This window comes from Oncorhynchus mykiss, chromosome 12 (genome assembly GCF_013265735.2).
Source record: "Oncorhynchus mykiss isolate Arlee chromosome 12, USDA_OmykA_1.1, whole genome shotgun sequence".
Classification (NCBI taxonomy): Eukaryota; Metazoa; Chordata; class Actinopteri; order Salmoniformes; family Salmonidae; genus Oncorhynchus; species Oncorhynchus mykiss.
Window position 1 is genome coordinate 27,434,350 of NC_048576.1, and position 11,247 is coordinate 27,445,596.

At 42.1% G+C, this 11,247-nt stretch overlaps 1 pseudogene; it reads right to left on the bottom strand.

Annotated features, from left to right (window-relative positions):
- Positions 1-112: 112 nt before the first annotated feature.
- Positions 113-5,826, bottom strand: LOC110537303 (annotated as a pseudogene).
- Positions 5,827-11,247: the final 5,421 nt, after the last annotated feature.

Here is an 11,247-nt window from a genome sequence, read left to right on the forward strand (position 1 = left end):
TAAAATTGCTACACTGTGATACAAACTCTAGTCCCTGGCTTTCCCATGTTTGTTCAACTTGAGCATTGAACGGGGGTTTCGTTTTCACACCAAGAAGACAGCCAGACAGTTATATCATTGTGAATCATTGTATTCTTATTAGGGCTGGCACAATCACTGTATAATCATTTAACTGACATTTATGGACAATAACTGTGAAAGAAAAAAAGAAAAATCTCCATAATCATCTTCATACATTCATTTTCAGAGGGGGAGGGTGAGGGGGATGCAACTTCATTTTCAAGTAGATATAGTTTACACAATGGAAAGTTTCCATTTTTACATGAAGAGGAAAAGCTTCATACCCAAACGTTCAAAGTGGTCAAAACCATTTGTTTTTGAGATGGGGGTCACCAAAGCTGTGTTATAATATTTTTTTCAAAGATGCATTATGATACATAACAAGGTCCCAAAAAATGTTTTATGACAAGAATCGTGATCATTTGCATGATAATTAATTATATAATCGTCACAGCCCTATGATATTCAAATGAAGAATGTCTGGAAGACATAACTCATAGCGTATCCAGATAAGGGTTATACATTTGACACAATACAATGTTAATTATGGTTCAAGATAGACAAATTCTACAGTTTACAGTAAATGTTTGCATGTACCTTTTCTTGCCGTTTAGAAGGCTCTGTGTTGATTGACATATATAGTTTTGTTATGTATATACAATAAAACAACATATGCATCACATTATTTTAACTAGGACAAAAGCACATAGTTGTATATTTCACACACACTTAATATCACACTGGCCTATGAATCTCAGAAAACATTTTATCCAACACATATACTTTAGATGCCCTCTGTCCAGCCTACAGGGTGTCCCTGATTAGGAGAAGATGAGGGGGGGTCAACGTCCCCTGGAGACTAGGCCTGGGGGTGATCCTGGATGTCTGGGGTCAACTGTTACACATCTAACAGGAGTCCTCTCATAGTCCTGCCAAGTGATCCACTAGGGTCCCTACTGTGTTGTCCCAGAGTCTAGTGGCCCTGTATCTTTGATGTTGCTGGAGAAGGAGCTAAGCCTGGTCCTGATGGAGTCTCTCTTCTGACACAGCCTGGGGGCCTTCTCCTCATACAGCAGCCACAGCTGCTCCCAAAAGTGGATCCCCACAAAGCAGTAGAGTACAGGGTTGATGGCGCTGTTGAAGAAGCCCAGGCAGAGGGTGAAGGGCATCAGGGTGATGATGGCCTGGCGCACCCAACAGCTGTGCATCACCCCCAGGGTGCTCAGGACGTCCATGAAGGTCAGAAAATGGAAGGGGAACCAGCAGACAAAGAAGACCAGCACCACAGCCACTACCATCTTCATCACACGGTCCTTGTTGCTGGAGCTCTTTTCCAGGCTGGGCAGTGCCCCCAAGAGGTGCTTCCCGATGCAGCAGTAATAGCTGGCGATGACTGTGAAGGGTACCAAGAAGGCCAGAATGTTCTTTGTCAGGGCCAGGCTAGGGAACCAGTTTGTCTGGGTAGGTGGATATATGAGGGCACATGCCGTGACCCCCAGGTCCTCCAGGTGGTAGGTGTCTTTGAAGGCCTTGGTAGGGATGGTCATGAGGCCAGCAACAGTCCAGATCACACAGCTGACCACTCGTGCCCGACACAGGTTCCTGCTGCACTGAGACTGGAGGGGATAGACAATGGCTCTGTAGAGGTCCACACTCATACAGGTGATGAAGTAAATGCTGGCGTAGACGTTCAGAGAGAGGAGGCTGCCACACAGCTTACACATCAGCCCACCAAACACCCAGTTGCAGTCAATGGAGTAGTAGACTGCCCAGAAAGGCAGGCTGATCAGGAACAACAGATCTGAGAGAGCCAAGTTTCCAATGTAGGTGTTGGCACTGTTTTACGGTTGGACATTTGACACAACACGAACACCACCAAGACATTGCCCACAAAACCAAAGACAAATTTGACACTGAAGATGGTTGGGATCAGCTTGTTCTGATGCAGAGAGGGGAGATGGAATCACAGGAAGAAGAATTGTTCATTGGCACTTCTGATGAGTTGGTGGCCATTGAGAGATTAGAGAGTGTTGTTGCCTGGGGACTTTGTGTCCATGATTGCTTTTACAGTTAACTCCCACTAAGGCCTGTAAGAAGATAATGTCAAATCAGCAACATTTTAAATGAAAGAGTTGCAATAAATCCGTAACTGTAAAATACAATGAGACAGTTGTTTTGGAAAGCATGGTAATAAATTGCTCAATGTTACATGCTGACCACACCACTTGCATCATGTGCGTGAGCGTTGCAAAATAAATGTACACATACATGTTATTCAATCATTGCATCACACTGTTCGTGCACGCCAGTGAGCGTCTGCATTGCCAAGCGCTAAAATAGAAGTCAGTTCTATTTGAGACGCTGAACGCGGTGCAAGTCCTGCCTCTCCCATCTCCTCATTGGTTTATAGAAGCAGATACCATCTCGTGCCATCTCCTCATTGGTTATACCCACGTGGGTGATTGAAAGATGAACTGAGGTTGGTCGGTCGTGGTAATACACCTATGAAAGTTAGATGCCAATCGCCATATAAAGTCCAAAGAAGAAAAAGCCTGGAAGGAGGAGAGATGACTAGAAACGATTCGGTTGACCGTTTTATGTGTGGATTAATTGTCGGAGTAGAGGACCATTTGCATTTCAGGTATGCCCGTTTACATGTATATCCCAGGACAAATTAGCTAGCAACAGCAAGCTAGCTAAATAGGACAAATTAGCTAACAACTGCAAGCTAGCTAGCTAAATTGCCATAAATGTTTAATGCTTTTCGACCTGTCCCCAAATTAATATAATTGGTTCCGAGTTTGTTTTGATATTTCAACCTGCGTGTCGTGATCGCGTTTGGTGTGGGGGGAAAAAAATAGATTTGCATATGATGGCGCACGCGCGTGTCCAGTCTGGGCGGAGGAGAACATGTGGTTGGTTATTTTAGAGGGCTCTGGGGGTTCTGGGGTTGACCATATTCCCCCCTCCAGGGTCCCTGTGCATGATAAACTCCCCTACAGGGGCTGGCCTATACAACCAGCTGTGCATGCTGTATAGCAAAGTAATGAGCATTACATAACATAGCATTGTGAACAATCTGAAAGTATTGTACAGGTATGTCATATATTTATAATGAACAAAAATATAAAAATGCAACATGCAATAATTTCAAAGATTTTACTGAGTTACAGTTCATATAAGGAAATAGTAAATTGAAATAAATTAATTAGGCCCTAATCTATGGATTTCACATGACTGGGCAGGGGTGCAGCCATAGGTGGGCCAGGGAGGGCATTGGCCCAGCCACTGGGGAGCCAGGCCCAGCCAATCAGAATGAGTTTTCCCACACAAAGGGGCTTTATTGCAAACAGAAATACCCCCCAGCACCCCCTCAGATGATCCTCCAGGTGAAGAAGCCGGGTATGAGACATCTGTAGCATTGTGTGGCAAAACTGCACATTTTAAAGTGGCCTTTTACTGTCCCCAGCACAAGGTGCACCTGTGTAATGACCATGCCGTTTAATTAACTTCTTGATATGCCACACCTAATCAGGTGGATGGTTTATCTTGGCAAAGGACAATGCTCACTAACAGGGATGTAAACAAATTTGTGCACAACATTTTAGAGAAATAAGCTTTTTGTGCATATAGAACATTTCTGGGATTTTTAATTTCGAGTCATGAAACATGTGGTCAACACTTTACATGTTGCGTTTATAATTTTGTTTGGTGTATATTTATTACATTGTGTGTATATATATATATATATATATATATATATATATATATATATATATTTATTACATACCAAATACACTGAGTGTACAAAACATTAAGAACACCTTCATAATATTGAGTTGCCCACCCAATTGCCCTCAGAACAGCCTCAATTCACATGTTGACACCAACGTTTCCCACAGTCGTGTTAAGTTGGCTGGATGTCCTCTGGGTGGTGGACCATTCTTGATACACACAGGAAACAGTTGAGGGTGAAAAACTCAGCAGCGTTGAGGTTCTTGACACACTCAAACCGGTGCGTCTGGCACTTACTACCATACCCTGTTCAAAGGCACTTAATTATTTTGTCTTGACCATTCACCCATGTCTGAATTGTCTCAAGGCATACAAATTCTTCTTTAACCTGTCACCTCCACTTCATCTACACTGATTGAAGTGGATTTAACAAGTGACATCAATAAGGGATCAAAGCTTTAACCTGGTCAGTCATGGAAAGAGTAGGTGTTCCTAATGTTTTGTACACTCGGTGTGCGTTGAAACTATAGTAATACAATTGGAGGGGATTTTGTAGCTGCAATTCATCACCAAATGTCAAATCTATTGTCACATTGGGTATAGAAAATCTAACGGTTGATCGTTTTCTTCTTTACATACTTTTGCTGTCTTATGTATAATTTGTTTTTAAAATGTTGACAACCATGAATGAATGTTATATGTTATATAAGTAAGAGTGTGATCAAAACTTGTGTGACAACAAAGTTTGGCAATATTTCAAACTTGTGAAAGGAGTTCATAGATGTTGTAACTTTAATGTGTTAGAGTTAATGTTTAAGTTTATTCTTTGAGCTGTATCTAAAGGCATTTCTTTAGATTTATTTGCATGTGTAATTGTATTGGGTTGTGTTGAATTACGCTTTTTGACTGCAAGTCCCAGAATGCCTTGCGAGAGGAATGAGTGATAACACGCCAATTATGTGCAGGTGCAGTGATTGTGGCTGACTTTCCGATAGCATCTTACCTGCATTGCTCTGTACCAAAACAAAGTTGTTAAATGTAACGTAAACAAGTATTCTTACTAAAAGAAGCTTTCGTATCAAACCCGACGTCCCGAGTCATTACTTTTAAGTTAGTTAATCTAAAAATAACAGAGTACAGTTCAGCTCTTGAAATGTAGAAAAAAGTGCAATATTCTCTGTAGGGTTATTTTCATATACCCTGCACTAATAATAAGAGGCTAATAACTTTCCCAGACATAATTTGTAATACTGATTAAATACAATTGTCCTAGTATCTCTGTAATTATATAATAATGTCACATTTTAATTATTCCCTCTGCACTATGATATGAATTACTTTTTTTCCAAGATTATCACACACACTCTATTTTTCAATTGCCAAATAGATACATTTTGTGTGACATCAGAAAAAATTTCAAAGCCACTATAACATAAAAAAAAAGTTGTACCTTAAATCCTCTCCTGTTCAGTGAAAGTTAGTCCCATTATGTGTTTGTGCCTGAACACTGGCTGTATGAAGACTTGGTTCTATGGTTTTTATGTTCTGACTGGCCCATAGGGAGTCATCCATGTTGATGAACGGGGAACTTGACCACGTGCCAGCAATGTGAGCCAGGCCAGGCATTCATCACTCCTCTATGTCCCACTCCCCTCTAAAAACAAGTTCAAGAGAATCTTACTGGGGGTGCAGAGTGGGTGGTGAAGGTAACAAGCATGTGAGTTGAAAATCCCACACATTATATAAAACAACAGCCAGAGAGATGTTCTCCTCAATTTGCAAAATACACAATAATGCATTTGCTGCTGATTTGATTTCCCTGAAAGAGGCCAATCCAGAAATGAACTGCATAATAAAGGATGATGACAATATCAAACCATCTTGATTGCAATTTGCCTCAAGTCATATTGATTGCATCTCAAATCAAATCAAATCAAAATTTTATTGGTCACATACACATGGTTAGCAGATGTTAATGCGAGTGTAGTGAAATGCTTGTGCTTCTAGACCTTCCTGTGACATCGGGTGGTGTAGGTGTCCTGGAGGGCAGGTAGTTTGCCCCCGGTGATGCGTTGTGCAGACCTCACTACCCTCTGGAGAGTCTTGCGTTTGTGGGCGGAGCAGTTGCCGTACCAGGCGGTGATATAGCCCGACAGGATGATCTCGATTGTGCATCTGTAAAAGTTTGTGAGTGTTTTGGTGACAAGCCAAATTTCTTCAGCCTCCTGAGGTTGAAGAGGCATTGTTTCTCATTCTTCACCACACTGTCTTTGTGGGAAGAAGGCAACACCATCTTGAGAGTGTTATGGTGTCAGAAGCTAAATAAAAATTACAGAAATTACAGCTCTGATATTACTGAAAATTAAGCATTATGATGATTTGATTTGTAACAACACACCAGAACCCTGTCAAGGGGAGCGGTAATTGGGCAAGGTGCTGCTAAACAAGATAATGTTGTACATGTCCGTAACTCCATGACACTGAGGTCTGGACCGGTAATAAAAATAAAATACAATAAAAAAAAGACATTGTACACAATAAAGAAAATCGATTACGGGTCAACATTTATATTGCTCAGTGTTTATCAAAGCTCAGAACGCCTATATTGTTTATCTGACAGTTCTAATCGCGCCTGCCTCTTTCCGAACGAGCGGAATCATGAACAGTGGTTTGGTCGTTATGTTCGCCTGCGTCCCCTGGATTTGCCTTTTATCAGCACATGTAACACTCTCTCAAACAACGAACTACCCCAGCTCGCAGTCGGCTCTAGTCTAGAGACGCTGCTGATGTCATGTCGAAACTTGACAGTTCATGCAGCTTTAGTATTCTGATCACAGGTCGTCTACTCTTGACACTTAGATGAGACTTCTGCTATCAGAATACGAAGATTGCATTGAAAAGTCGCTTTGTGGTCTGATTGTGTTCAGATATGTTTGACCACTTCAGGTGGTGGTCAGGACTCCTCCCACAAGTCTCCAGAAAACGTGTCTTTTGGGATCAAGATGTACCTTTTCATTGTAATGTTGGAGGAAAAACGTGTGTGTCAAGCCCTCACCTTAGTGTTTTCTTTATTATTTTGGTTAGGTCAGGGTGTGACATGGGTGATTATATGTTTCCCCTGTCTAGAGCTTTTGTATGTTTATGGGGTTATAACCAGTCTAGGGGTTTTGTATGTCTATGGTTGCCTGGATTGGTTCTCAATTAGAGGCAGCTGTTTATTGTTGTCTCTGATTGGGAACCATATTTAGGCAGCCATATTCCTTGAGTATTTTGTGGGTGATTATCTATGTCTATGGATGTTGCATGCTGTGTTGATAGCGGTCACGGTCGTGTTGTTATTTTGTTTGTTTAGTGTACTTCGTCTTACATTAAAAGAATGTATTCACATCATGCTGTGCTTTGGTCCTCCGATCCTTACTACTCCTCCTCGTTAGAGGAAGCACTATAAACATTGCACCCACTCAGAGAAGGGTAAGAAAATGGTTGGTTAAATAAAGATGTATAGTAGACCAATCAAACATGAAACCATGGAACAGAAATGTCTCCGTGTTGCAATAAACGGTATGAGGATGGAATGATGAAATGCTAGCAATTATTCATATACATCATTGAGTTAATAAAGTCGTATACACACATGGTATATTTTTTGGTTTCTTGAGTAAGGCAGCTCCAAAGTGCTGGTGTTTCAACCTAGCTCAGTGCTTTCTGTGGTGGTGGGGCGAGCCAGCAAAAAATAGGAGTATTGCGCCGTGATTGGCTCAGTGATCTGTCACTTACGGGGACACTACGTCATCTCAAAGTTTATGTCCTTAGTAAGGACAGACAACCAAAATTTCAGCCCTTTGGGTCCTGCCATAGAGTTATATTACAAGTGCCCTTCCAAGAAGGCTCAAGGTCATTGGCCACAGATAAAATGACAAATCACGTTATATGTACAGTACAGTAGCTTTGATTGGACTGATCATGTCAACATCTGTTAGGGAAGATTCAGAATTTGTTGGTAACATATGTAAGATGTTTTATATTCATCAAATGTGTGTAAGTTAATTCTCATCAGAATGGTATTTTTGTGTAATTCTGTGGTGAGGTTGCAGTTATCTGTTCTATGTCAAACTAAGTTGCCTGGGCCGCTGAGAGGGGAGAGGTCAAAGTGTCATCATGTGTAAACATATCTTTCACTCTCTACCTTTCCCATAGTGGGGAAAGGAAGGTTGCAGTGTCTGGAATCATTCTATGCTCCCTCTTATGTTGTTTCTATCTTAACCTATAGCCTCACCCTCCTCTCCGTGAGTTTGTCCAGGAGTTTGTATTTAGAGTGGGTTGTATCTAAATGACAATTTGATATATGCCTGTTGATATGGAGGATTGGTTTATGGTTCTGGGTTTGGGAAAGGAGACAAAGCTGAACGATGAGTTATGTCTATGCTGTCTGACTATGTGTGTCTTTGCTATTAAAGGAACTCAGTTGTATTGTAAGGGGGCTCTCAGAGGATTCACTGGGAGACACTAAATCAATCTGAGAGTCACAGGGTTGTGATAGAGCTCATATAATTAAAGATGGACTTTTATAACTAACTCTGACTTGTGTGTGTGGTTTGCTCCCATGATTTGGTAAATAGAGGAAATTTCCACGACACATCTTAGTTTCAAAGTTTTAGTTAGCAGTCATCATCATGAATCAAGTCGACAATCTACTGGCAAAACCTTTTTAATCCTTTTCATATGAAGAGAAAAAATTAAGAAAAAATTATAGATAAAACGTATCGGTGCTCTGATAGCAGATTACACAACAAGTTGGAAATTGCAAATTCAACAATGAGTCGCTTGGATGGAATCCGTGGCTAACTGCAAGCTGTACAAAGCAACCAGTAGCTTGCTATTCAATGGAGTGGCTGTGTGTTTTTTTCCCCCAGAGTTCCCACCATAAATCTAGAGAATGCCAGACTTTGATGACAAAACCACTGCGCATGTTCAAGAGAGGACATCACAAGCCATAGTGAGTCCAAAAATGTCTTGTGTGCTGCTGCATAAATTATGTAATATGCAAAGGAGATATGTATACTGTAGCTAAGAAAGTAATACTAATTGTATGTTCTGTAGTAAGCTGTTAGCAGCCCATGTGCCTCACCCTAATCAGTTGGTCTATTTTTACCTCTTAATTTTGCCTAACGTTACTTTTCTGACTCGGTGGTGCTGCTGACTCGGTGGTAGCCTATAACCTGTTTTTGTAAGAGGTTTGTAAGAGGTTTCATTGTCTGCTTATATGCCCTGTTTATTTATCCTACAGTTCTGACTTGGTGTACAGGAAAATACTGTAAGATCAGTCAGTGTTCTGCATTCTGTCGCTGTACATTTCAAAAGTGCTCAACACATAGTTATATTGGCTAAGTCCGTCGTCACTCGCTCATTAATGTCTTAATCAAAATTACGGAATGCCTCTTATCCGCTCATCGTTCCCTTACTTCAATTAGCTTTTGGAAAAGTAAATTGCCAAGGGGTTCACAGACTTTTTCAACCCTACACTCTGAATGTTTACACGGTGTGTTCAATTGAGACATGAAAACATAATTGTTTGTGTGTTATTAGTTTAAGCAGACTGTGTTTGTCTATTGTTGTGACATAGATAAAGTTCAGATGAAGATCAGATCAATTTATGCAGAAATCCAGTTAATTCCAAAGGGTTCACATACTTTTTCTTGCCACTGTACATGCTAAAATCGCCACTGCACATTAAAAGTGTGAAAGCAACAGTAAACACAGAAAAAAAGCACTCTCCACTGGCGGGAGTTAGGAGAGTGCAAGTGAAGAGCCGCGCCTATGGTGCGTCTTCGGCACGGTAATAATTCTTTTTTTAAATTATTATTATTTTACCCCAATTAGTAGTCTTGTCTTATCGCTGCAACTCCTGTACAGACTCGGGAGAGACGAAGGTCGAGAGCCATGTGTCCTCCGAAACAAAACCCAACCAGGCCACGCTGCTTCTTGACACAACACACATCCAACCCGGAAGCCAGCCACACCAATGTGTCAGAGGAAACACCGTACACCTGGCAACCTGGTCAGCATGCACTGCGTCCATCCTGCCACAGGAGTCGCTAGTGCGTGACGAGGATAACCCTGCCCTAACCCGGATGATGCTGGGCCAATTGTGCGCCGCCCCTTCGCAGAAGAGCCTGGGCTCACACCCAGAGTCTCTGGTGGCACAGCTAGCACTGCGATGCAGTGCCTTAGACCACTGTGCCACGCGGGAGGCCCACAATAATTCATTTTAACAACATATTCCAAATGCAAGCTTCATAAGTAAATTATACATTTCAGGCAATTGTTACATACCAAAAGACCAGTAGGCCTACACTATATATACAAAAGCAAGTGGACACCCCTTCAAATTAGTGGGGTTGGCTATTTCAGCCAATGAAGTTGCTTACAGGAGTATAAAATTGAGCACACCGCCATGCAATCTCCATAGACAAACATTGGCAGTAGAATGGCCCGTACTGAAGAGCTCAGTGACTTTCAACGTGGCACTGTCATAGGATGCCACCTTTTTCAACAAGTCAGTTTGTCAAATTTCTGCCCTGCTATAGCTTCCCCAGTCAACTGTAAGTGCTGTTATTGTGAAGTGGAAATGGGTCAGCCGCAAAGTGGTATGCCACACAGGCTCACAGCAAGGGACCGCCGAGTGCTGAAGCGTGTCTGTCCTTATTTGTAACACCCAATATCAAGTTCCAAACTGCCTCTGGATGCAATGTCAGCACAATAACTGTCCTTCAGGAGCTTCATGAAATGGGCTTCCATTGCCGAGCAGCCACACACAAGCCTAAGATCACCATGTGCAATGCCAAGCGTCGGCTGGATTGGTGTAAAGCTCACCGCCATTGGACTATGGAGCAGTGGAAACGAGTTCTCTGGAGTGATTCACCATCTGGCAGTCCGATGGACAAATCTGGGTTTGGTGGATGCCTGGAGAACGCAACCTGCCCGAATGCATAGTGCCAACTGTAAAGTTTGGTGGAGAAGGAATAATGGTCTGGGGGCTGTTTTTCATGGTTTGGGATAGGCCCCTTAGTTCCAGTGAAGGGAAATCTTAACGCTACAGCATACAATGACATTCTAGACTATTCTGTGCTTCCAACTTCGTGGCAAGTGTTTGGGGATGGCCCTTTTCTGTTTCAGCATGACAGTGCCCCTGTGCACAAAGCGAGGTCCATACAGAAATGTTTTGTCGAAATCGGTGTGGAAGAACTTGACTGGCCTGCACAGATCCCTGACCTCAACCCCATTGAACACCGATGGAATTAATTGAAACACAGACTTTGAACCAGGCCTAATCATCCAACATCAGTGCCAGACCTCACTAATGCTCTTGTGGCTGAATGGAAGCAAGTCCCCGCAGCAATGTTCCAACATCTAGTGGAAAGACTACCCAGAAGAGTGGAGGCTGTTATATCA